At 51.6% G+C, this 27515-nt stretch overlaps 1 long non-coding RNA gene across 1 annotated transcript; it reads right to left on the bottom strand.

Annotated features, from left to right (window-relative positions):
* Positions 1-14228: 14228 nt before the first annotated feature.
* On the bottom strand, positions 14229-26978 carry LOC129200872 (uncharacterized). The gene is made up of 4 exons (XR_008575147.1): positions 26803-26978; positions 16838-16958; positions 16324-16440; positions 14229-14337 (listed from the first exon to the last, which is right to left on the bottom strand). It is a non-coding gene; the product is annotated as an uncharacterized LOC129200872 (long non-coding RNA).
* Between the last annotated feature and the right edge of the window lie 537 nt (positions 26979-27515).

Raw genomic sequence — 27515 nt, 5'->3', positions numbered from 1 at the left:
TGCCTCCCCGGTGTTGTCAACGTCCATCCCCAGCAACCGGCACACCGAGGAGCAGCCTGCCCAGCTCACTATCTGCAGCGCAGCAACCCCTGCGGAGGCACAGCTGGGCAGCAACATCCCCCTGGGCAGCTACGACCCCTCCTGCCCTTCTGCTGCACCCAACAACCAAGCCCTTGGGGACCTGGCAGGCGACCTCACCGTGTCCGAGGAGGTGCCACTCGAAGAGGCCCTAAGGCTCCTTGGTTGCTCCCTGGACACGGTGGGGGTCAGCCAGGATGCTTTCAGCAGCAGCCCTGGGCCTGGGGAGCTTGGTGGCACCGGCACAGCCACCCCCCACTGCCACTTTGCCTCGCTCTCCCTGCCCGAGGAGCTGCTCACCCCCGACTACAGCGTCCCCGAGATCACCGACGCCATCCTGAGCATGGAAGAGTTCTACACCATGGGGATGGAGCCCCAGGAGTCGTGGGGGGCTGCGGGGATGGCCCTGCCACCGTCCCAGGCTGCCATCTGCGAGAAGCGGGGCAAGAAGCGGGGGCAGAGCGCCTTGCCAAAGCCGGCCAGCAAGCGCAGGGCTCTGGCAGGCAGCACGGGGGTGGCAGGGGGGGAAGTAGAGCCCGAGCAGGGATGAGGAGGAGGTGGGGGGAGTGGGGGATGGGGGAGGAGGGGTGGTGTATTTGGGGGGGGGGGGAGGGGGGTTAGAGTAGCTTTGATGGCACCTTTCCTTTTGTGTTTTGTCAATTAAAAGCTGTTTCTCCAGAACGGCTCCGTGCCTGTGTGGGAGGGGGAGGGAGCACAGGGGGTCCTTGAAAAATGGCACCCAAGGCAGTAGCTCCATGCCTGGGGAATCCGGTGGCACTAGCGCAGAGGGCACAGCGGTGGCCCCAGCCCCCCTGCTGTTGCCGGCGTCCATCCCCGGCTACCAGCACGTCCATGGGCAGCCTGCACAGGCTAATATCTCCACGGCTGGGTGGAGGCTTTCCCAACTCGAAAGAACCACTCAAAAGCGGTGGTTAAAGCTCTCTTGAAAGAGAGAATACCTACGTACGGAGTTCCTGAAATAATTGACTCGGACAGAGGAGCACATTTCTCTGCCGCAATTTTAGTGCAAATTTAGCATTCATGAAACATCAAGATGCAATTGCACACACCTTATCACCCACAATCATCAGGGCAAGTAGAAAGGATGACTAGGACCATCAAAGCCAAATTAGCTAAAAACCTGTAAACAAACTGGCTTGAAGTGGCCAGAAGCGCTAAATTTACTACTTTGGGACATTAGAAACACACCGAGGCAACCAGTGGGTGCATCTCCAGCAGAAGTTTTATTTGGGAGAGTTTTAGCGGTACCTGGAACTTATATTCCAGTGAAAACGAGCCTTCTGGATGGAGATGAACAGGGAACTCAGTATTCGTTGTGCCTGCAAATTTATTTTTTTTTTTAATGCAATTGCAAAATCATGCTTCTTGGTATCAAGGGATCGCATGTATAACAGTGATTTTTCAATGTTGTATACCCTGTCTTTCTAGTATAATAGCAAAATTGCAAGGAGCTTGGAGACATAAATAATTGCAGGGATGCAAAAAAAAACCAAAAGGAGGGAACTGTAGAAAATATAGAAGCTTAGCTCTAAGAAAACTTATGCTAACCAGAAAGCTACTCAAGGCCTGGAAGGAAACTTCCAAAAAGGGGAAAATGTAATGGTGGCATAGAGGCCGTGAGACAGAAACTACAGAATGATTAGCTTGGAATAATTAGTTTGTAATCAAGGTAACAGGTAATGAAGCTAACTGACCATGGCAATGTACAATGCTCCTACGTTCCACGTACAGTCCCTACCCAACCGGACACTAGGCCCGGGAATATTAATCTTATGAAGTAAGCTGTTACGGACAGGTGCATCCATGGCGAGGATACTGCGCGTGCCTGCAAGAAGAGGGTCATCCAGCAAACACGGCTGCGCGACCACTGACGACCACCAGAGACCCCTTGAGGGCCACCGACTCAAATCACTGAGCATGCGTGACGGGGAGGAGACTACGTAAATGAATTCCAAGAAATGATTCTCATAGGGCTGCCTTTTTTTGAGAAAAATGGTGAATATGTATGTTTTGAGTCTATATAAGCTGTGCGTTGGTAATCACCTGCGTGCACGTTGGGCGGAGCTGATTCCCCCGTGCATCCAGCGCTGCAAGAAAGCAAACCCAGGGCAACTCACGTCTGGTCCATTTCTCATACCCTCTAACAGATGGCGACCCAGATGGGACCCTAGGACGCAAGAGGAAGGAGCACCAGCTAATTCTCTGGACAAACCCGTGACCAATGCTCATTGCTGGCATAACAAAAATAGGTGCGTTCACCTAAGAGACTTGGACACGGGTGATTCCAGACAATACTGGGAGTACTCTTGTGTTTAAACTTGCTAAAGATTTGGTAAGAGGAAAAGAAATTTAAGAAACGGGAACTACACCCAGCATTGAAAGGGGGAAGCCCCTTGCTGAGGTTTTAGAAAATTGGAGTAAGATTTATGGGGCACAGACTTTACAAAAGACAAGACTGATTGGGTTGTGTCAGGAGGAATGGCCATTCCTAACTCGAACTCGAGGGGAGGACCTATGGATATTTGCACCCCCCCCCCCCCCCCGCAAAGGAACTTTTAAGCCCCATAAGTTAACATTTCGAAGGATCATTTTAGAAGATACTGCAAGTCCAAGTATTGATTATTGGTATATTTGGTAGGATTGGTCTTATCAAAGACGTAAGCCATCTAAACTACGGGTAAGCTCGCTTCCCTCTGCCCCTGAGGCCGAGGAAACTGACCTTCCCCAAGCAGGTCAGGATGTTTGCCACGAAAATGCATTACATCCCAAATCCCAGAGCACGACCAGGAGCTCCTCCTGATGGCCCTGCAGTGACTGCTGTGATGCGCCACAAACCTTGGAAACAAGGTGACTTGATCACGTGGCAAAGTAAAATGCCAAGATGAAGAGACGATGCAGATGGATGTGCACAAATGCTAGCTGGAATAGTCACTGATTACACACCTAACTGGAGTGACATGAAAACTTTGCTGAGAGAACTATTCCAGATGGATGAGGGAGAGAAAATTCTTCTAAAGGACTGAGAAATTGCTCAGAGAGGTCAAGGATTAAATCCCTGGCCCACTGAGGACCCCATCTGGAATTTAGCCACAACTGACGGGAAAAAGACTGATGGAAAGGGCTCCCTTTCCTCCTTTCCCTAACCAATCTAATCCCAACCTTTTAGAGTGTTTTTCTTGTGGGAAGATAGGACATGCCCAGCGGGAGTGCCCACTCCGCCCAGGAAGTGCTGGACGAGGATCAAATCCACCGTATCCACCGTGCCCTCACTCACAACAGAAAAATAATAAGCTGAACTCCACGCTTGCCGAAGGACTGCGAAGATGTCCAATGCAGGAGTGAAGGTAAACGAGTACGGACAGATCACTGCAAAGCTAAACGGACTTTTTGTTGAATTTTTAGTAGACACAGGAGCAACCTTGTCCCTTTTGAATGATGCACTCCCACAAACATGGATTTCTAAAGAAAAGGTACTTATAAGAGGGGTTGTTGGACAAGAAATAAAATCTATTTCGACACCACTTCCAATGATCATTGCAGAAAAAATGGTATGGGGAAGATTTGTGGTACCTCCAGATTCACCTGTGTCTTTGCTAGGACGTGATCTTTTGCAGGAATTTGGTCGGCTTTTAAAATCCCAAAAGGACTTGAAGCACTTCCCCGGGAACTGTGGAGCAGCTCTGGTGATGAGATAGGATTATCGTTAGCCGCAGAACCGGTAATAATGAACACAAAAGGAGGGTCACCTCCATCAATGAAACAGTACCCGATTGCAGATGAGGCTATTCCGAGTACTCAAAAACGGATTGCAGTTTTCTTAGAAAAAGGAATACTCAAGGAACGCCAAAGTCCATCTAAGACTCCAATCTTGCCAGTAAGTAAACTTCGATTAGATAAGGATGGGGATCCGGAAGACAGATTTGTTCGAGATCTCCGCGCAGTAAATGAGCATGTAATTTCCCCACACCCTCTTGTCCCTGACCCCAGTTTCATTCTTACCCAAACACCTGTATTGTATGGGCACAATATGTTACTGGTTTGGATTTAACAGGAGCAGGTTTTAGCATAGCCATTGCTGAAGAAAGTCAATCCATTTTTGCTTTTACTTGGCAAGGGAAACAGTTGACTTGGACACACTTGCCACAAGGGTTCACTAGTTCACCAACTATTTTTTTCTCAAGTTCTCAGAAACCATCGAAGAGATTTAAAATTTCCTGGCGGTTCTGTCTTGATTCAGGATGTCGATGATCTGTTACTAGCAAGCCATAGGGCTGAAGCTTGTACGCGGGATATTGAATATCTGCGCAGCCAACTTGCAAACAAGGGTCACCGTGCATCTCTATCCAAACTGCAACTCTGTCAACAACAGGTAAAGAAGGATCTGGGGTTTATTCTTAAACCAGGGAGGGAGAGAAGTAGATCCAGAACGGGTAAGAGCTAGACAAGAAATTCCCAGACCAGTAACAAAGAAACAATTAAGGGGATTTTTAGGACAAGTGGGATTTTGTAGGCCGTGGATTCCTGGATTTAGTGAAATAGCGAAACCTCTTAATGAGGCAATGAAAAATGAGGAGGGGGAACCCATAGCTTGGGGTCCTGAACGAGAAAAAGCCTTTTGTGCATTAAAGGGAGCATTAACGCGAGCTCCAGCTTTGGGGCTTCCAGACTATTCTAAGCCCTTTAAACTTTATTGCACAGTGTGTTGGATTTGCGTGGCAAGGTTTTGGGAGCGGGGGGGGGGCTACAGGGGTGGCTTCTGTGAGAAGCTGCCAGAAGCTTCCCCTGTGTCTGATAGAGCCAATGCCAGCCAGCTCCAAGACGGACCCGCCGCTGGCCAAGGCCAAGCCAATCAGCGCCTCTGTGATACCATAGTTAAGAAGGAAAAAAACCAGTTAGAAAGGGAGCTTTTGCAGCCGGAGAGAGGAGGGAGAAGACTTAAGAAACTCCCTGTCCTTATCTCGACCCAGAAGCTTTTTGTTATACTTTTTTTCCCCTGTCTGGTGAACGAGGGGAGTAATAAAGCGGCTCTGGTGGGCACCTGGCCCCCAGCCAGGGTCAACCCACCGCACCTGGCAACTCCATGTGGGACACGAAAGCTATTTGCACTACAGCGCAGTCTGCAGTAAAGAAAACTGGCCTTGCGCTTTGATTCCAACACCGCACCCTCAAACAAAACGAGGCTGTTCCCTTTGAGGAACAGGGATGGAAATCTCACCTGCCATCCCAAAGTTATGCTGTGCCATTGCTTCACTTTTGGCCCCTTTCCTCAGGCTTGGTAACTCTTTTGCAGAGCCTGCTTTTTCCTCTTTGTAACAGGCGATGTCTGGGGTTCCACAGGTTGCTTCGTTGTGGGGCACCACCTGCACCCCTGGATTTGCCTCCATAAATGCATCCTTGTACTAGGAAAGAAACGGAAAATTACCAGTCGTGCCGGTGATGACATGATACTATCCACAGGGCAACAGAGCGCGCTGCCTATAAGACGATTTTATACAGTGAATAATCCTTCCACACCTTGATTTTTTCACAGTTTCATCACGTGCTTTGAGTCGGACCAGGATATCCTTCATCGAGGTTGAAAGTTAATCCTGAATCTGCAGCTAAAATGTTACCAATAGTTTTGCATAGTTCCATAGTTTAGAATGCTACAGATGATAGTTCTTCACAGTTCAGGATGTCACAGAGAGTTTTGTAAATAGCGGCTAGGGACTCCTGAGGATGGCCATTGTCCAGTGCTACCATTATGTCAGTTCCTATTTACCCAGACAAGGTGTCAAGGAAGACGTGCTTGTCAAGAGGTAGAAGCATAACCCATACATCGTTAGTCTGATCAACAGACCCTGAAGAACCATTGGGGAGTGCCAGAAGTATTGAGAGACTAGGGGAAAGGTAATTTGGGCCAGGGTCTCCGCAACCACCGACCCATGAGCCCCCTACCCAAATTATGCCACCTACCCAAAGATAAAGGCCGAGAAAAGAACCGAGCATGCCTTCTAGTTTGCATACTACCAAAAGAAATATGAACCAATCGTTGTAACTGGGAGTCTCCTAATTTGGAAGGTTTGTGTATAAATATGACAGGGAACGGGCATTAGGTGTGCTTGATTTGTGGAAATCCACCGAGCACCCAGGCCTGAATAAAAAGCAATATATCTCCTACGTGTGTGAGAATTGGCTTAGTGTACACTGCGTAACGAATCCGCTGTTTGGACAACAAGCGGATGTCTGGGAAGTCGAAATCTGCCATCAGGACAAGGGCTGCTCGTCCAGAGATTTCTCCTCAGGGCCTATCAAATAACTCCGCAGTGCGGGCATCCCGGCTGGGCCATCGGTAGCAGACACCCGCTGCAACAGCTGCTTTGTTTTCCATGCCCCTCAGCCTCACCCAGAGGCTCTCCACCACATCCTTGCTGACTGGAAGGGCTCTACCATCCAACCTCTCCCTTCCACAGAGTGCGACCCCTCCACCTCGCCTGCCCTGCCTACCCCTCCTGAACAGCCTGCAGCCTCCATGACAGCACTCCAGGCGTGGCACTCGTCCCACCAAGTCCCACCAATCCCAAGGACATGCCAGCTCTGGGAACGCAGCAAGGCCCCCCCTGAACCCTTTCCCTCCCCAGGCAGGAGGGGCTGGGGAGGCTGTTGGGGCGGGGCGGAACACGCGGACACCCCACATTCCCTCCTGGGAGACGCCAGAGAGTCCTTAGCAGCCAACAGCCAGAACGCAACACGGCGCCGCCACCACTGCGGCTCCCACCACGCGGCCCCCGGGACCCCCCGGCACCCCGACTCCTGCAGACTTTTGCCCTTCCCCAAACCTTCTACCTCCAAGGTACAGACCCACCCTGACCCCTGCACCCCAGGGACGCTCTTGGGGGCAAGAGCGGAGGTGACCATCGGCCATCGCTCCTGTCTCTCTTCCAGGCGCAGCCAACCTGTGCCCACTGCCCCGCCAGCAGCAGCCCTTCCCCGCAGCCTGGCCACCCTCACTGCACGTGGCACCCCAGGGCCCCCAGGCCACTACCACCACCAGGTACGGCACCCCTGGCTGCTCTGCCACCCCGCCGCCTTCGCCATCCCCGGCCCCCGCGCACGCCCAGCATCCCCATCAGCCCTGTCCCCAGGGCACTTTTGGCACAGGGCTTCAGCAAGCCCAGGCAAGCGTCCCTGCTCTCGCCTGGCTGATGCGTGCCCAGGAAATCCAAGTCCCAGAGAATTTCCCCAATGCTTGGGGCCATCTCTCCTGCTTCACCTCCTAGAAGCCAGGTGAACCAACATCCCCCCTGGGCCGTGACACCCCCCCCAGCCCCTCTGCTGGCCCCCACAACCAAGCCCCTGGGGACCCGGATGGAGACTTTGCAGTCTCTGAGGAGGAGCTTCTCAAAGAGGCCCGAAGGCTCTTTGGTGTCTCCCTGGATGCAGCGGGGGGTCAGTCAGGATGGTTTGGGCAGCAGCCCTGTGCCTGGGGAGCTTGGTGGCACCGGCACAGCCACCCCCCACTGTGACTTTGCCTCGCTCTCCCTGCCCAAGGAGCTGCTCACCCCGCCCAAGGAGCTGCTCACCCCCGACTACAGCGTCCCTGAGACCACCGACGCCATGCTCATCCTTGGAGAGTTCTACACCATCGGGATGCAGCCCCAGGAGCCATGGGGGGCTGCGGGGATGGCCCTGCCACCGTCCCAGGCTGCCGTCTGCGAGAAGCGGGGCAAGAAGCGGGGGCAGAGCGCCTTGCCAAAGCCGGCCAGCAAGCGCAGGGCTCTGGCAGGCAGCACGGGGGTGGCAGGGGGGAAGTAGAGCCCGAGCAGGGATGAGGAGGAGGTGGGGGGAGTGGGGGATGGAGGAGGAGGGGTGGTGTATTTGGGGGGGGGGGGGGGTTTAGAGTAGCTTTGATGGGACCTTTCCTTTTGTGTTTTGTCAATTAAAAGCTGTTTCTCCAGAACCGCTCTGTGCCTTTCTCCTTGGCTCTTTGAAGACTCCGGTCACTTTTCTGCTAGGCACAGGGGCCCAAATCTCTGCTTTAAATGCCGATACCGCAGGCCGGAGTGGGATCGTCCCTGATTCATAACAGATATGGGTTACCGATGTATTTGGATATGGCAAACCCCAACCTACAGCCCGAGTAAAGTGCTGGTTGCTGGCAGACACCACCCCCACCGAGACCACTATGGTGTTGGCAGTGCTCCCCACCAATAGTCTGGGATCGGATTCAGTGAAGGGGAAGTCCTGGACGGACTCGGCAGGGAGGCAGTGGAAGTTTGGGGTTCCGTCAACCCTGATAAGGCTTTTTACAGACTGCCCTTACGCTTCCCCCGATTAAACTTGTGAGTGTGAAAGGCTGTCCCTTACCGCGGGGAGAGAGAGGGAGGGAGGGAATCGCTCCGGTGATAAAAGAGCTGCAGGAACAGGGGGGAAGTATTCAAACTCAGTCCCCTCATAACTCCCCAGTGTGGCCAGTTTGCAAACCAAACGGGAAGTGGCGGCTAACCATCGATTAGTGGCGCTTCAAGGCAGGCACTAGTCCCCTGACAGCGGCCCTGCCTAATACAGCCCAACTGATTGTCACCGTCCTGTTACCGGAAAGCGGCAAGAGAATTCACTCTCTAAGACTTATTCTGAAGGTTTGGAAAGCAGGCATTCTTTATTGCAGCGCTGGGTGCACGGCTTGAGAGCTTGCACAACTCGACCTCCCCATCCTCCCCTCGTTCTCCCTGCAATAGCACTGAATTTCTCATTTCCAGCAAAAGAGTCCCCTTCATCAGAAACATCCTCCTCGTCCGCTCCTCCGTATTGGACGCACCATTGACTCATACTACACGCCGAACAACAACGCTTACAGAGTTTCTGATTATCTTTTGCCCAGGTCAGAACCAAAGGATCTCTCCCTATTCATTTACATTCCCTGCTCCATTCAGGATGATCTCGTAAAGCAGAGAATAAATCAACATGGGGAACTTCATCCCATTTTCCTTCCCCTCTTAAGAATAACAACAACTCGAACAGAGTATCCTAAAAGTCCCATTAACCAGCCACTTTTCTCCCTCATTCAGTCCATACAATGGCCACCACTGATTACAATAGTTGATTAGATCCTCTCTCTTTGCCACTCCTCCTGGGGGTCCTGCTATTTGCTTCCAATTTAATAAAATGCACCCAAGAGGAGAATTCTTTCAGATCAATTCCCTTTTAGAAGTTCCAGTTCCCATTTTAAAAACAGGGCACTAAAACAATTTCACCCCAGCTTTTTACAACAATACTACACACTTACAAACACTACAGCAACAAACACAAAACCACACCATTACGATCACGGCCGTATTCAAGGTTCAACAGACAAACGTCTGAGCTTCCCTTTCGGGAAGGAGACTCACCCTTCAGTTTCAATCAAAGGGTACTTTCCCTTTGCCCCAGGGATACGGCCCAACCCTGCGCAGCTTTCGCTACGACCCGCGGACAGGCAACAGAAAATAATACTGAAAGAATGCCTTTGCCTTGTTGATGGTCCTTGCTCAGAATTCTTTGGTCCGGGGATCGCAGGTTTTCCCCGAGAATCCCTCGGTGCCGGCTGGAGGTCCTGCGATCCCTCGGATCCGCCCATGTTCCAGAGCAGTGTCCCATCTGCGGTGCCAAAATCTGTCACCAGAAAGCGGCAAAATAGTTCACTCTCTAAGGCTTATTTGGAAGTTTTAGAAAGCAGGCATTCTTTATTGCAGCGCTGGGTGCACGGGGGATAACTCCACCTAAGGTGCACACCCAAAAGACAAAACTAGCAAGTATTTCTACTATGTTCATAGACATATTCAGTATCTTTCCCAGTAGTGCTTATCACAGGCAGGGATCTTCCTTGGGAACTCGTTAGCATATGCTAAGGTCTTTCCCCCATGTTTGTTGACACCTCCTCGGGGGTCTTCAGACTCACTCCTGGTATCACATATACCTTATCCCTCAAGGCCGGTTTTGGGATCACCTTGTAACTCTCTTATCTTTTTTTGCACATCTGTTCTTCCAAGGCCCAGCTCTTTACAATGAGATTGTTCCAGAGCTCCTTAGCTTACAACTAATTGTTTCCTAAGTGACAATGGTTTCCCTTTTGTTTGGTTACATGGATTGAGCAATGGCTCTAATTGCTTGAATTGATCTTAAGATTTCCATAGTCACAGGTATCAACATCCTCATTGACAGGGAGGGGCTCACGGGAGAAGCACCCCAGCCCTGCCACCTTTGTGTTTGGCCAGTCCCCAGCTCCAGCCCCTGCTCTGGGCGCTTCCCCCGGCTGCCACCAGCCCCTCGTTTATCAGGCCGGGGTGGTGGGAGATAGGGAGGGAGGCCGATAAGCCCTCCAGTGGCAGCGTGCTGGAAACAGTCCCACTGGTGCTGTTAGATCAGAGCGCTGGGAAAATGCCTCCAGCTCCCCGGCCCACCAGCGCAGCGGGCTGGGGCTGGGGGGCTGCAGGGCTGTTGAAAAGCACAGAAGGAGGAGCCGTGTTGGAGCTGAAGTGTTTCGCTAGCAGGCTGCAGGGCTGGCTGCTGCCTCCCAGGGTACCGGGGCTTGTCAGGGGTCTGACCAGCAGCCCTAGGAAGGCTGCTTTGGCATCTGACCCTGCAGTCCGTCTCCATCCATAGGCTTCACTGCCTTTTTTCCCCAGCTGGTAAGAAAACTCACTTCTCCCTCCCTCCCTCCCTCCCTCCCGCGCTCCCCCAGGCCACCGGTGGCCAGAGGTCTCAGCTGGCTGGAAACATGCTGGTTGGGTGTTTGAGCTCCTTCGCAGGAGCTCTGGTATCCACGCAGACCTCTCTTTGCATGTACCTGGAGGACCAGCACGTGTGAAAGGCTGTGGTCCTCCTTTCATAATGATCTCTACCCATTGTAAACCCTTTTTCCACCAGGAAAAACAACCAATCGCAATAAGGTTTAGCAGATTGCACCCTGCTTACTACAAGTTATTGTGGAGCGGAGAACGCAAACCCTTCAAGCCACTTGTCATTGAGGAAAAGGGACTCTTGCCTTGCAGCAGCTCCTCTGCATGGGCTCAGCCCAAGCTGAGACCCTGTCACCCACCTCTCACCTGGCACTAACTTTATCTAGATTCAGGTTTGGAAATGCTGATGCTTGTCAGGGTTCCTATTCTTGGCTCTGCAAAATGAGGCGTATCTGCAGAGGCATCCTCAGCTGGGGCACACCATCAGCCGTGCCACTGCTGGAGTGGGCATGGGAGCGCGCAAACCGAAAAACCCCTCAGACTTGCACCCCAAGACCATGCAACTGGCAGGTTTCAAAGCCTGCAGGTGGTTGCAGGGTTCACAGAAATGTGATCCAGTTCCTAAATATCTTAAAACAAAGCCTTGGTGGGTGTCAGGACGGAAGAACATAATCTGACACCAGAACAGTGCTATCCTCTCCAAAACACCTGGTGCATCGAGACTGGCCCACGGATTGGAGGGAACCTGCCTTGGGAGTCTTTTCCCATTGAAACTGAAAAATCTGGAATGCCACCTCTGATTTTTCTTCTTCCTTGTCAGGGCTTGAATGCAGCTCCCCCAAAGCACAGCACTGGCATGGACGGTCTTACTCCGAAGCGATACTGCTGTAAACGGGAGCAGACCAGAGGCAGTCCTGGCTACAGCACAAACAGGGTGGCATGTGTCACCGGAGATGACCGGTCCTGGCAGAGCGGTGGCACCTGGAGGAAGAGTGCCAGCAGTGGGAAAGGGGGCACAGCCTCACGTCGCCCTTCCCAAGCAGACAGAGCTGGGGCTGAGAAACAGATGGAGCCGGCAGGACAAAAAGCCCAGTGAAAATCTATCCGTGGGGTGGGTACCACAAAAGTCAGGAGAAACGGGTGCTGGCAAAGCAGCACCGGAGGGAGAGGGGGCTGTAGCCCTGCAGAGCCCCACGCTGCAGTCTGAGTCACCGCTTGTAAATCCTCACGCACTGGGGCTGATGCATCTCTCTGCTGGGTAAGAGAAGTGGGAAACAAGCTACTGTTCTGGGACACTCGGATTCCTCTGCTTTGAATTGTTATTGTTTCCATTCCAATGTTAGGACTTTCACGTGAGGTTTTACAAACCATGTTATTGGTTGGTTTCTTTATGGTCTTGTTTTCCTTCCCCTCACAGAGGAGACACAGCTCCTGTACCAATCTGTGCAGCAAACAGAGCTAAATGTCCCCAGCGTGAAACCCATGTCTGTATTTTTTCTAATTTTCATATACGCAACTAATCAATTTGTACTGAGTTACAAATGCAGAAGCTGGAGTGTACATTCTCCTCCCAAACTTGGGTTAACAGTATGACGTTTACCGTGTGTGCGCGCTTATCTCTTTCCCTCTCTCTCTACATTAGGGAGACAGGAATGTATATAGGCACACACTCTCCTAAACAAGGTATTTTTTTCTACAGAAATGGAGTTACATTTAATTGGATTGGTTTTGCCTGCCCTTTAGCTTAGCACAGTTGGAAGAATTTGAGAAGAAATTCAACCTCCTCCCTCAATACAGCCCTGTTCCTTTTGACAGGAGAAATTCAGCTGTGCCAAGGAGAAAGAGAAAGACTGGAGGCGCCTCATCTGAACAACCAAAATCCAAGAAAGGTGCATTACCATGTGCAGTACATGCTTGAGCAACAACAATGCTACGGCCACCTCAGGAATTTCTACTTTCTTCCTTTACTGCTGCATATGAAAAGCATGAAGTCCAAGAAAATAGTTTTCTAGCACTGAAGTCAGTGGGTTGTCACCAGTTTCCAGGCTGCACTCTTGACTCCTGAGTTACATGCTGAGCAGAACTGGTTAGAGTTTGTCCATGAAATAGATTCCTCAGAGCAAGCAGATTGACCAAAACCATGAACAGGTTAGAGGAAAGTGAATTTGACAAGTTTTGCCAGGAGAAAAGGGGGAAAAAATGGCAGCAGATGATCAGAAGGTGACAAGGCTTTCTTATTAGCCAGAGGTGAAAGGATGATCTTCTGTTCTGTGGATTACTTGTAGGTTATATTGGAAATCAGAGGAAATCTGTTTGTATCTTTAGCTCTGCTCTCCCATCCCCATGAAACCCTCGGACGGTCACTTTCTCTCCTTACCTCTGGAATGGTAAATCAGGGCTGTAGACCCCCCAGCTCCAGTGGCCCTTCAGTTCGTGGTGGCAGATCCAGAGCAGAGAAAGAAGAGGGCGAGCAGCTCACTCGCAGGAAGGGACTCCAGTGGCGGCAGGAAGACAGCCAGGCTTTGTGCGTCGGGCGTTGTGCTTCAGGCTGCTTGCCCATGTGCTGTAGATTGCAAAGGACCTGCGAGAGACAGGGAATAGCCATGAGGCTGAATTTGGGGCAGGACTAGGGGCAGGAGTTACTGCCACTTCCCAGCCTTGCAGCGGTACCCGGCACAAGGCTGCCTGTCCATTCAGTGACACTTGGGGCCAAGGTGGCCCTGGATGCTCAGGCAGGGGTGAGACAAGTGTCATGAGATGCTCCTGGTGGCAAAACCTGACGCAGAACTCAGAGCAGTCGTTCCCAAGCTGTCATGCCTTACAGCTTGCTGCTGCTGCTGCTGCTGCTGCTCTAGACCTGGGAAAGTCCAAATATGCATCCAACAGCTGGTCTGTCTCACCCCTATCATCAGCCTACCAAAAGTTACCACGTCACCTTCTGCCATGCAAAGTGGTGCTGTGGCCGCATAGCACCTTTGAAACACCTGACACCAGCCAGCCCACCATTCCTGCAGACACCTCCCAACCAAAACCGGGCAGGGGCAGCAGTCTTCCCCCCGAGTGAGTTCCTTTGGTGTGAGTCACTAGCAAGGTCTTTTGGTGCTCCTTCACAACATACCTTTCTGCAAAGGTTTTTGACGACCAGACTCCAGGCAGGCACTGCTCTCTAGAAGCACCAAATCTCTCACGGTACTTGTTTCTTCTCCAGGAGGCCACCAGACTTGAGGTCCCCCAAGATTTAGGCCTTCTTTCCCAGACCAGTGACTGGTTTGAATTAACTTCCTCTATTGTTTTCGTCGGTTTGTTTGGGTTTCTTTAAGGTCCAAGTCTCCCTGCAGTGCTTCTCCCACACTGCCTCCTGCTCTCACTCATTTAGTCGTTCCCACTCGCGATCGCCACCGTATCCAAGAGTCGTAACAATCGTTGCAGGTGAAGGTCAGATGGTTATCACCGTTCAAGGGCAAGGGCAGCCCCATCCAGAAGATACCGTTCACGCTCAAGGTCTCCAGTACTTAGAGAACAGTCTTCCACTAAATGGACTCTACCTCAAGGGGAAGAAGAAAGGCAGCATTTTAGCAGATACAGAGAAATTCCACCTGAATTCATTTATGTTCTTAATTCATCTTCATATCACCTCTATCAAAAATTTCTGAACTTGTCCATGCTCTTTAAGTTGGAAAAAAGCACACAGCATCCATTAGCTTCTCTCAGTCTTTAGCTATAGTCTCTAACATTTTCAGAGCAGAGCTATGCTGTAAAACAGTAAAACAGTCCAATGAAATGGAAGCACCGACTGCAAATGTGACATTCATGTAGCTCAGTTGGGCTAATAGTGGGATGTTCAGATAAGCTTACTGTGCTGACTGGCAGAGCAGATGAGAAACTGCCTTACTGTAACTCAAGTCTTAAAGTGATTAAAGGAAAAAAACCCCACAACAATTTAAAAGATTTAAAAGACCTTACTTGCTGCCCTGATATTGCTCATTTATATCACTTATCAGTATTTGCTTAAAGCTTGCAGCTGGAGAAAAACGTTCTCGCTAACCCTGATTTTAAGGCTGCAGTGTAATATGATACAATGAAGGTGTTAAAAAAAGCTCATTCTGCTAATTTTCTGCACCCTCTGTTCTTTCTCCAACATATGTGCTAAGGCTGTACAGACTGATGTGCGTCTGGGAGAGCTGAGGGAGGATCAGCAGCAGGCAGTTAGCCCTAAATGCAATGGAACAATACAGGCTCTCTCACTATTGCCACGCACAAACTACTTGAAATCTCACACCTACACCCCCTCAACTCCCAAATGTCCCCCATACAATTTGTTCCTCCATTTTCCTCGGATGGGCCTGAAGGAGAGGGAAAATAAAAAGTTAATTCAATCTCAGTAACTGAGAGGATTTTCTTTTACTTGAGCGTGCAAAATCATTTGGAAGGCAGTAAAAAAGTCTTCCGAATCTTTCTTCTCATGTCACAGACTTGTTTTGCACAGAACTGCATAAGCAGCGGTGGTTCCCATGGCCATCTCCTCCTGGAGATAACAGGAATGGAAACCAAAGCTCTCACCCTGCCTGAGCAACAGTGATATGCAAAAGAAGAGCTGTAACACGGTCCTCAAACTGCCACATTCCTGCAGCACTGACTTGGGAGATCCTCTCAGCTTTGCATCACCCGGAAGCTACGCTGACGCTGCTACAGAGGGGCGTCCTTCCCAGCACCAAGCAGTTGCCCTTGGGAAAGACATGCTTGCTTCTTCTCTCCCTCTCCAAGCCCCCAAGCTGAATTCCCAGTGCTAGTGTCTTTTGAAAACAAATGGCAACCAAGCAGCCACCTGGAGCAAAACCAGATGGAGGAGGCTTGCTTTGAAGCCGACATCAGGAGCTTCCCTATCTCGCAGCTCAGTCCACGGGCCACGTGCTCAGTAGGGACGTACCCTCCAGATGACTGGGTTCTCTGTGGGTCACTTGGAGATTTCTCAAATCAACAAGGAATTCTTTCCTTGCCAATTACCAATCTCTCTTACACCAAGGTATGTGTGAGCAGAACAGCAGGGACGGAACGCTTTGTCCTAAGTTTCTGAAATTCTTGCTGCACAGGGTAGAAACTCCTGATGTGGCTCAGGCCAAGCTGGGTTGAGCACTGGAAACCCCCGAGCTTGGGCAGCACCGTGTCTACTAGGAAGCAGGTGAAGTTATGCAGAGGAGAACCCCACAACTATGCTGAGGTGGGTGTCTTGATACCAAGGCACTCGTGTGACTTTTTCACTCCACGGCAATGGAAACACAGCCTCTGATTTTCAAAAAGGAATGAATTAGGGAAACTAATTAGCCTAGACCAATTTTAAAACACAACATATAACTTGGCAACACTTGAGTCAGGCCCCACAAACTCAGGCTTCGCCTCTCTCATGCTCCAGTACGAAAGAAAACAATTAGTAAAAGAGTTGGAATGTAGAAATGGGATAAGAGAAGCCGTAAATTAGGGAACAGTCCTTGGGTATGAACTAGAAAAAAGACACAAAGTTTGAGGCAACCTGATAAAGGGGGCCCAATATGCCAACAAGCCTGGGACCATCCGGGCAGGACAGATAACGAGGTTGCTGAGCTTGCAAAACGGAGATCATGAAGAAGAGGTCACCCAACTGTGTACGCTGAAGAAGAGGAGAAAGAGGAAGATTTGAGGAGGACGACCCCTGACGACCACCTGAGAAAGAAACTGCGCAGGCGTATCAGGACATTAGCATATATTCAGGAGTTCCCGGAATAATAATGAATATGTACTAAATTTATCGGAAACCTGATGAATATGTAACTCTTTGTAATATAAATCACGTACAATTTGTGCCTCGTCGAGACGCACACTCGTGGAAATATCCCCGTGCGACTCCCAGCGCTGCAATAAAGGATACCTGCTTAATAGTCACATTGGCTATTGAGTGAAATTTTTTGGATTCAGGAGTTAAAACGTACCAAGACATTGATGATATATCGGGGGGGGGTCCCATGCCACTGCAGTGGGACAAACCCAAAAGGAAAAGAATTACTCACCTGGAAAGTTGAGAACTTCAGGTTCCGGCAGAAAAGGTACAACTCCCCTCCGCTGAGGTGAAGTTCTTAGGCAGCTGGTGGAAAGGAGGAGCCGTGTGTATACCAACAAAACCTTGGCCACCTTACAACAGAGAGAAAGCCCAGAAAACAAAAAGGAGCTGCAACATACCCTAGGCTTGCTGGTATGCTGGAGGAAGCACAGTCCGGATTTCTCTGCCACAGCTCGTCCCCTGCACGATCTAACGTGCAAAAGAGCTTCCTGGGATTGGACCCCTCTTCATGAGGAAGCCCCAAAATTACTGGGTTTTGAAGCAGGGGCATAGCAAGCTTTGGGCCCAGCACACCCCACAGATCCGCTCCAGGTGGAACGGGGTTTTGCCCTTCCTGGGGCATCTCTACACGTGTGGCAGCGTGCAACGGAGGGTTTCACTCAGGCAGCTTCAAAGCTGCAGAAAAGCGATACTGGGTCTGGGAGAAAGGCCTCTTTGTGGTCAGTCTAGCCTTGCAGGAGGCTGAAAGAATGCTCCGGCAACAATCCCTCACCCTAGGAGGGCCCTTTAATGCCCTGAGGCCTGTACTGGCAGCACCCCACCCCTGGGGGAGTCCCACCAGGAACCGGTTACAAGTGCTATGCCCAGCTGGAGCCTTCCAGTCACACAGAGCAAGGGGGGGAGGGAGCGCCCAAGCTGCTCCAAACCCAGGCAAAATCACCCACTCCCTCAGGTGAGGAAACCCCTCCTTCCTGCAGAAAGTGGACTCACCCGCCTCCCAACTGAAAACCTAGTTCCACAAGTTGCAGAAAGAGGATCTCTTCCATTAATAGGTATCTGCACGTTTTAGTCTTAAGATTTAGTTTTAACTCCCACCATATACTTTTCTTCAAAATGCTCTGTTTCCACAGACTGTTGCTTTTCTCAGTGTTTGCCCTCAAAAAGGGAAAAAAAAAAGAGAGACAAACTGCCAAGAACCATGAAAGGAAGCTTAGGAGCCCTGCTTATTTCTCCACTCCCAGAACCTCTCACCTCACTCATGCCGGTCCCCCTTGTTACCGCTCAAAGGGCAATAACAACTTTCCAAACAGAAATGCAGTTTAGAAAGCCAACATTGGTTTATTCATCGCTGGGTGCATGGGGGATCTCTCCTCCTAACATGCACACCTAGCCTTTAAGCCCTTATACGTTTATACACTTAGGTTACAAAACCATTACAAAATTACATTTGCATCACATGGTTACCTTATTGTGATGGGTAGAAAGTTTTCTCGCTTCGATTTAAACCTATATGCTTAGAGAAATTCAAGGAGCATGCCCAGTGAGGGGTGCTCATACCTCAAAGGTGGGTAGCTTTTAGAATGGAGGTGTGTTTTGCTATTAGAATTAGATTATAATGAACAAAGTTCAATCAAAGGACATGATTTTGACAGAAAATAAAATATTACTTGCACCCACTGCCAACTACAAGCTTTACTCCATCGTTCACTTCAGGTTGGGGCTATACAATGGACATAATCAGCAGCCACAAATTGGTTAGCAACCTGTGTTGGGTTTGCATGGCAAGGTTTTGGTAGCCTGGGGGGGCGTGGGGGCTACAGGGGTGGCTTCTGTGAGAAGGATGAGGGGGTGTAGAGATTCCACCTGCAGCCCATGGAGGACCCCACACCAGAGCAGGGGGAGGCACCTGAAGGAGGCTGTGGCCCCGTGGGAAGCCCACACTGGAGCAAGCTCCTGGCAGGAGCTGTGGACCCGTGGAGAGAGGAGCCCACGCCAGAGCAGGTTTGCTGGCAGGACTTGTGACCCCGTGGGGGACCCACGCTGGAGCAGTCTGCTCCTGAAGGTCTGCACCCCGTGGGAGAGACTCACGTTGGAGAAGTTGGTGAAGGACTGTCTCCCGTGAGAGGGACTCCTCCATGCTGGAGCAGGGCAACGACGAGAGGAGTCCTCCCCCTGAGGAGGAAGAAGCGGCAGAAACAACGTGTGATGAACTGACCCTAACCCCCATTCCCCGTCCCCCTGTGCTGCTGAGGGGGGGCAGAGGTTGAAGCCAGGAGTGAAGTTGAGCCTGGGAAGATGGGAGGGGTGGGGGCAGGTGTTTTCAGATTTGATTTTATTTCTCATTCCTCTACTCTGTTTCGCTTAGTAACAAATGAGGTGAATTTCCTCTCTAAGTTCAGTCTGTTTTGCTTGTGACGATAACTAGGGAGTGATCTCTCCCTGTCCTTATCTCGACCCAGAAGCTTTTTGTTAGACTTTTTCTCTCTCCCCTGTCTGGTGAACAAGGGACATGATAGAGCAGCTCTGGTGGGCACCTGGCCCCCAGCCAGGGTCAACCCACCACAACCCTCCAAAACAGATGGGGATTCCCCAGCATTTCACAACGCCCTGCACACAGGGAGGACCCTCCCTCAATCCCAGGAGTTATGCAAAGTCCATTCTGGGCCCTGGCTCCCACACAGTCTCACTACCTCCCTCTTGGGTTTCCTGTACGTGCATTTTACCAAAGCCTCGCGCTTCCCAGCTTGAATGGTTTAAAATGCATTACAAGAAAGCTATGGAGTATTTGGAGACAAACTCCCTACTTCATTTATTCTCCAAAATCTCCAACATGAGGTTCCTTGCTCGGGGAAAACCTTCTCCCAGGCTGGGAAACAACCCAGTGTGAGGTGTAAGTGCCCATCAGCCGTGCCCGGGGGCTGCAAGCCAGGTCTGTCACACCAAACCCTGGGCAAAAAAAACCCCAAAACACCACCGCCAGCTGTTCCTGGTACGGTCCAGCCCCCATGAGATGAAGGGACAAGGTGCCACCGAGTGGGTGAGCCACCTCCGGGCGTGGGCAAGCTGCTGCCGGGTGCGATCACACCCACGATGCCGGGCCCGGGTGTCCCGGAGTGGGGGAGACCGGAAGCAGGACCCGAGCATCCCCGGTGCCAGGGGTGGGGGGAGCCAGCCTTCCCCAGGCCCGGAGCCACTAGAGAGCAATAGCTGTATGTCCCACACCCACAGCAGCTGAAGGCCAGCCAGGGAGCAGCTGAGGGACCCCCAGGGATGCACAGGGACTGCTCAGGTGTCCATAGGGACACACCAGGGCATCTTTCCTGAAGATTAAAAAAAAAAAACCCAAGTCTTTTTGAACTTTTCTGCTCAGTGGGTAAGGGAGACACACCTTCAGCATCCAGGACATCCCAGATGCTCCCAGGCTATTGCAGCTCAGAGCCACCCCTCCAACACAAAGCAGAGAGAGACACAGCCCCAGGTGAGCTGCTTTTTATGCCCTGCTAATTAGGCTAATTTAGGGAAAACCTGTTCCTGCCCAAGATAGGCAGGTGTCAGCAGTTACTTTCCACCTGGCAAGAAATATTAGAGCCACTCTGGTGTGCCTCTGAGTTTTGTGGGGATGTGTTTCCTTGCTCCCACAATGCTCCCATCACCTCTCCATTGGGCATTCCCTTTGCCCCGGGCCTGGAAGCTGGTTGCTCCCCAGTATGACCCTTTGCTCTCTGTTACCCTGTGGGGAAGGGCCTGCTCTGCTGCTTCCCCTCCACCACACTGAAAGCGGCAAAATAGTTCACTCTCTAAGGCTTATTTGGAAGTTTTAGAAAGCAGGCATTCTTTATTGCAGCGCTGGGTGCACGGGGGATAACTCCACCTAAGGTGCACACCCAAAAGACAAAACTAGCAAGTATTTCTACTATGTTCATAGACATATTCAGTATCTTTCCCAGTAGTGCTTATCACAGGCAGGGATCTTCCTTGGGAACTCGTTAGCATATGCTAAGGTCTTTCCCCCATGTTTGTTGACACCTCCTCGGGGGTCTTCAGACTCACTCCTGGTATCACATATACCTTATCCCTCAAGGCCGGTTTTGGGATCACCTTGTAACTCTCTTATCTTTTTTTGCACATCTGTTCTTCCAAGGCCCAGCTCTTTACAATGAGATTGTTCCAGAGCTCCTTAGCTTACAACTAATTGTTTCCTAAGTGACAATGGTTTCCCTTTTGTTTGGTTACATGGATTGAGCAATGGCTCTAATTGCTTGAATTGATCTTAAGATTTCCATAGTCACAGGTATCAACATCCTCATTGACAGGGAGGGGCTCACGGGAGAAGCACCCCAGCCCTGCCACCTTTGTGTTTGGCCAGTCCCCAGCTCCAGCCCCTGCTCTGGGCGCTTCCCCCGGCTGCCACCAGCCCCTCGTTTATCAGGCCGGGGTGGTGGGAGATAGGGAGGGAGGCCGATAAGCCCTCCAGTGGCAGCGTGCTGGAAACAGTCCCACTGGTGCTGTTAGATCAGAGCGCTGGGAAAATGCCTCCAGCTCCCCGGCCCACCAGCGCAGCGGGCTGGGGCTGGGGGGCTGCAGGGCTGTTGAAAAGCACAGAAGGAGGAGCCGTGTTGGAGCTGAAGTGTTTCGCTAGCAGGCTGCAGGGCTGGCTGCTGCCTCCCAGGGTACCGGGGCTTGTCAGGGGTCTGACCAGCAGCCCTAGGAAGGCTGCTTTGGCATCTGACCCTGCAGTCCGTCTCCATCCATAGGCTTCACTGCCTTTTTTCCCCAGCTGGTAAGAAAACTCACTTCTCCCTCCCTCCCTCCCTCCCTCCCGCGCTCCCCCAGGCCACCGGTGGCCAGAGGTCTCAGCTGGCTGGAAACATGCTGGTTGGGTGTTTGAGCTCCTTCGCAGGAGCTCTGGTATCCACACAGACCTCTCTTTGCATGTACCTGGAGGACCAGCACGTGTGAAAGGCTGTGGTCCTCCTTTCATAATGATCTCTACCCATTGTAAAGCCTTTTTCCACCAGGAAAAACAACCAATCGCAATAAGGTTTAGCAGATTGCACCCTGCTTACTACAAGTTATTGTGGAGCGGAGAACGCAAACCCTTCAAGCCACTTGTCATCGAGGAAAAGGGACTCTTGCCTTGCAGCAGCTCCTCTGCATGGGCTCAGCCCAAGCTGAGACCCTGTCACCCACCTCTCACCTGGCACTAACTTTATCTAGATTCAGGTTTGGAAATGCTGATGCTTGTCAGGGTTCCTATTCTTGGCTCTGCAAAATGAGGCGTATCTGCAGAGGCATCCTCAGCTGGGGCACACCATCAGCCGTGCCACTGCTGGAGCGGGCACGGGAGCGCGCAAACCGAAAAACCCCTCAGACTTGCACCCCAAGACCATGCAACTGGCAGGTTTCAAAGCCTGCAGGTGGTTGCAGGGTTCACAGAAATGTGATCCAGTTCCTAAATATCTTAAAACAAAGCCTTGGTGGGTGTCAGGACAGAAGAACATAATCTGACACCAGAACAGTGCTATCCTCTCCAAAACACCTGGTGCATCGAGACTGGCCCACGGATTGGAGGGAACCTGCCTTGGGAGTCTTTTCCCATTGAAACTGAAAAATCTGGAATGCCACCTCTGATTTTTCTTCTTCCTTGTCAGGGCTTGAATGCAGCTCCCCCAAAGCACAGCACTGGCATGGACGGTCTTACTCCGAAGCGATACTGCTGTAAACGGGAGCAGACCAGAGGCAGTCCTGGCTACAGCACAAACAGGGTGGCATGTGTCACCGGAGATGACCGGTCCTGGCAGAGCGGTGGCACCTGGAGGAAGAGTGCCAGCAGTGGGAAAGGGGGCACAGCCTCACGTCGCCCTTCCCAAGCAGACAGAGCTGGGGCTGAGAAACAGATGGAGCCGGCAGGACAAAAAGCCCAGTGAAAATCTATCCGTGGGGTGGGTACCACAAAAGTCAGGAGAAACGGGTGCTGGCAAAGCAGCACCGGAGGGAGAGGGGGCTGTAGCCCTGCAGAGCCCCACGCTGCAGCCTGAGTCACCGCTTGTAAATCCTCACGCACTGGGGCTGATGCATCTCTCTGCTGGGTAAGAGAAGTGGGAAACAAGCTACTGTTCTGGGACACTCGGATTCCTCTGCTTTGAATTGTTATTGTTTCCATTCCAATGTTAGGACTTTCATGTGAGGTTTTACAAACCATGTTATTGGTTGGTTTCTTTACGGTCTTGTTTTCCTTCCCCTCACAGAGCAGACACAGCTCCTGTACCAATCTGTGCAGCAAACAGAGCTAAATGTCCCCAGCGTGAAACCCATGCCTGTATTTTTTCTAATTTTCATATACGCAACTAATCAATTTGTACTGAGTTACAAATGCAGAAGCTGGAGTGTACATTCTCCTCCCAAACTTGGGTTCACAGTATGACGTTTACCGTGTGTGCGCGCTTATCTCTTTCCCTCTCTCTCTACATTAAGGAGATAGGAATGTATATAGGCACACACTCTCCTAAACAAGATATTATTTTTTTTTCTACAGAAATGGAGTTACATTTAATTGGATTGGCTTTGCCTGCCCTTTAGCTTAGCACAGTTGGAAGAAGCATTTGAGAAGAAATTCAACCTCCTCCCTCAATACAGTCCTGTTCCTTTTGACAGGAGAAATTCAGCTGTGCCAAGGAGAAAGAGAAAGGCTGGAGGCGCCTCATCTGAACAACCAAAATCCAAGAAAGGTGCATTACCATGTGCAAAACATGCTTGAGCAACAACAATGCTACGGCCACCTCAGGAATTTCTACTTTCTTCCTTTACTGCTGCATATGAAAAGCGTGAAGTCCAAGAAAATAGTTTTCTAGCACTGAAGTCAGTGGGTTGTCACCAGTTTCCAGGCTGCACTCTTGACTCCCGAGTTTCATGCTGAGCAGAACTGGTTAGAGTTTGTCCATGAAATAGATTCCTCAGAGCAAGCAGATTGACCAAAACCATGAACAGTTTAGAGGAAAGTGAAAAATGGCAGCAGATTTGCATAGCCATCACAGTGGCCTCCTGATGTCACAAGCTACCTCACCACATTCTGTTCCGGACCCTATAAATACTGGCCCCCCAGCACTTGTCCCACATTCGCTGAGCTTTCGAGTCCTCAGATTCCACGCTGGTTGGAAGAATGAAGGCTCAACGATGCGAAGCGAGCGGGCGCTCACCTCTGTGTGGGCGCCCACAGGAGGAGCTGCAGGAGGCGCGGAGGAAGAGGCTGCGTCAGAGGGGAGGCACCATCAGCTACGCGGTCCTCTTCCACGTAGCTGATGGTGCAGAGGCAATGGAGGTGGATCCACCTGAAGACGAGGAGGAGCCGATGGAGGTGGATCCACCTCCAGGATGGCTCCCCTGGCACCACAACATCGTGCCAGGGCTCCCCTCCACACCACCATCAACGCGGTGCCGTAGGGTCATCCGGCCAGTGCCCTACCGCCGGCCCTGCCTCCGCGCTCGGCGCTAGCCGGGAGGCTGACCCTCCGCGCCTGGCCGGCCTGCAGGCTTCCTTCCCGTCCCCCGTCCTCTGCCCTACCCCTCACCCCTTCTGAAGGGGTGTCATCTCTTCTGCACTGAGCCCCGAGAAAAGGGGACAAGACAACATGGCGTCACAGCTTCAGCCGCTGCGCCAGGAGAAGTCCCTCAGCGGGCCACCGAGGTCCCTGGGGCCTGGAGACGGGGTCTCTTCGGCCTGGAGACGAGAAGGCTGCCCGACGGGAGGCTGCAGAGGAAGCCAGACGCTCCACGGCGGCACACGAAGAACAGCAGTGTGTCAAGCAAAGACGTAAGAGACAGCCGCTCCTCTGGAGAGGCAGACCACCACAGGCCTGCCAGGAAGGAGTGCTGGCCTTCAGCATTAAGGCCCCTTCTAGCTGTCTCGTTCGTTCTTTTCAAGGTTGGACAAGTAAAAAATAAATAACTAAATAAGTAACAGTGAAAATGCTTTCCCTCTCTCTTCTTTGGTACTTTGGTAACTGCGTCCGGGCTCCACTCGGCCCATGGAAGGGGACGCGCGAGTGCCCCCTGCATTGCAAAATCAGCCAGGGGCTCCTGACAGCCGTTTAACTCGGCTTTAAGGGATGCTCCTGTACCCTGTTCTGCTCTGAAGGGGCAGCACCTTCCAGGGGAGGAATGGAAACCCCATCCAGGACCCTGCAACATCTGAAGCTCTGATGGCTCTTGCTCTGCAGCCTGGAGGGCTCAGCGCAGTGGACACAGGGTCCCCTGTGCTGGCAGGGCTTCAGCAGATCTGTTGGCTAGTGGGCCAGTGACTTTGGGTCATCATGGCCACTGGGGTCTGTCCTGGGCCATAAAACTCTTCTAGGGGTCACACAGTGACTTAATGAAATCCTGTAGTCACCTGGGGACAGGTTCAGGTAATGGAGAAAGAAAAAAACAGGCGAGAACAATAATCCTTTGCAATGGCTTCTCTTCCTCTTGCTTTCTCTTAGTCTGTTGGGTTTTTTGTTGCTTTGGGGTTTTTTTCCCTGTTATTGTACTGGTTCCTGGTTTTTTCCTTCTGGTCTCCTGACTTTTCTGTAGCACTTTCTTTTCCCAGTATCTCATTTTCTCTCCCCCTCCCCCTTTTCTGCACTTGTGGTTTTTTCTGTGGGAAGAGCAGGATAATTTTGGTTTCCAAAAGCTCCTTCTGCATTAAGATCCAGGGGGAGAGTGAAGAGGAAGGTGGGCAAAGTGTGCCAGGCACAGTTCTTCCAGCACACTTGTGTTGGGTTTGCATGGGAAGGTTTTGGTAGCTGGGGGGGGGGGGGGGGGGGGGGGGGGCGGTCTACAGGGGTGGCTTCTGTGAGAAGCTGCTAGAAGCTTCCCCTGTGTCTGACAGAGCCAATGCCAACCGGCTCCAAGATGGACCCACCACTGGCCAAGGCCAAGCCCATCAGCACCTCCGTGATAACATATTTAAAAAGGAAAAAAACAGTTAGAGAGGGAGCTTTTGCAGCCGGAAAGAGGAGTGACAAGATGTAGAAACTCTGCAGACACCATGGTGAAGCAGGCTGTCCCCCTGCAGCCCATGGAGGAAGGATGAGGGGGTGTAGAGAGTCCACCTGCAGCCCGTGGAGGACCCCACACCAGAGCAGGGGGAGGCACCTGAAGGAGGCTGCGGCCCCGTGGGAAGCCCACACTGGAGCAAGCTCCTGGCAGGAGCTGTGGACCCGTGGAGAGAGGAGCCCACGCCAGAGCAGGTTTGCTGGCAGGACTTGTGACCCCGTGGGGGACCCACGCTGGAGCAGTCTGCTCCTGAAGGTCTGCACCCTGTGGGAGAGACTCACGTTGGAGAAGTTGGTGAAGGACTGTCTCCCGTGAGAGGGACTCCTCCATGCTGGAGCAGGGGAACGATGAGAGGAGTCCTCCCCCTGAGGAGGAAGAAGCAGCAGTAACAACGTGTGATCAACTGACCCTAACCCCCATTCCCCGTCCCCCTGTGCTGCTGAGGGGGGGGCAGAGGTTGAAGCTGGGAGTGAAGTTGAGCCTGGGAAGATGGGAGGGGTGGGGGCAGGTGTTTTCAGATTTGATTTTATTTCTCATTCCTCTACTCTGTTTCGCTTAGTAATAAGTTAGATGAATTTCCTCTCTAAGTTCAGTCTGTTTTGCTCGTGACGAAAACTAGCGAGTGATCTCTCCCTGTCGTTATCTCGACCCAGAAGCTTTTTGTTATACTTTTTCTCTCTCCCCTGTTTGGTAAACCAGGGGAGTGATAGAGCGGCTCTGGTGGGCGCCTGGCCCCCAGCCGGGGTCCACCCACCACACTGTTGCATAGGAAAAGCATGAAGTCCAAGAAAATAGTTTTCTAGCACTGAAGTCAGTGGGTTGTCACCAGTTTCCAGGCTGCACTCTGGAAGTTCATGCTGAGCAGAACTGGTTAGAGTTTGTCCATGAAATAGATTCCTCAGAGCAAGCAGATTGACCAAAACCACGAACAGTTTAGAGGAAAGTGAATTTGACAAGTTTTGCCAGGAGAAAAGGGGGAAAAAATGGCAGCAGATGATCAGAAGGTGACAAGGCTTTCTTATTAGCCAGAGGTGAAAGGATGATCTGATGTTCTGTGGATTACTTGTAGGTTATATTGGAAATCAGAGGAAATCTATTTTTACCTTTAGCTCTGCTCTCCCATCCCCATGAAACCCTCGGACGGTCACTTTCTCTCCTTACCTCTGGAATGGTAAATCAGGGCTGTAGACCCCCCAGCTCCAGTGGCCCTTCAGTTCGTGGTGGCAGATCCAGAGCAGAGAAAGAAGAGGGCGAGCAGCTCACTCGCAGGAAGGGACTCCAGTGGCGGCAGGAAGACAGCCAGGCTTTGTGCGTCGGGCGTTGTGCTTCAGGCTGCTTGCCCATGTGCTGTAGATTGCAAAGGACCTGCGAGAGACAGGGAATAGCCATGAGGCTGAATTTGGGGCAGGACTAGGGGCAGGAGTTACTGCCACTTCCCAGCCTTGCAGCGGTACCCGGCACAAGGCTGCCTGTCCATTCAGTGACACTTGGGGCCAAGGTGGCCCTGGATGCTCAGGCAGGGGTGAGACAAGTGTCATGAGATGCTCCTGGTGGCAAAACCTGACGCAGAACTCAGAGCAGTCGTTCCCAAGCTGTCAGGCCTTACAGCTTGCTGCTGCTGCTGCTGCTCTAGACCTGGGAAAGGCCAAATATGCATCCAACAGCTGGTCTGTCTCACCCCTGTCATCAGTCTACCAAAAGTTACCACGTCACCTTCTGCCATGCAAAGTGGTGCTGTGGCCGCATAGCACCTTTGAAACACCTGACACCAGCCAGCCCACCATTCCTGCAGACACCTCCCAACCAAAACCGGGCAGGGGCAGCAGTCTTCCCCCCGAGTGAGTTCCTTTAGTGTGAGTCACTAGCAAGCTATT

The sequence above is a fragment of the Grus americana genome, unplaced genomic scaffold (genome assembly GCF_028858705.1).
Source record: "Grus americana isolate bGruAme1 unplaced genomic scaffold, bGruAme1.mat scaffold_601, whole genome shotgun sequence".
NCBI classification, from domain to species: Eukaryota; Metazoa; Chordata; class Aves; order Gruiformes; family Gruidae; genus Grus; species Grus americana.
Note: the sequence above shows the minus strand (reverse complement) of the source record. Positions and strands in the feature narration are given on the sequence as shown.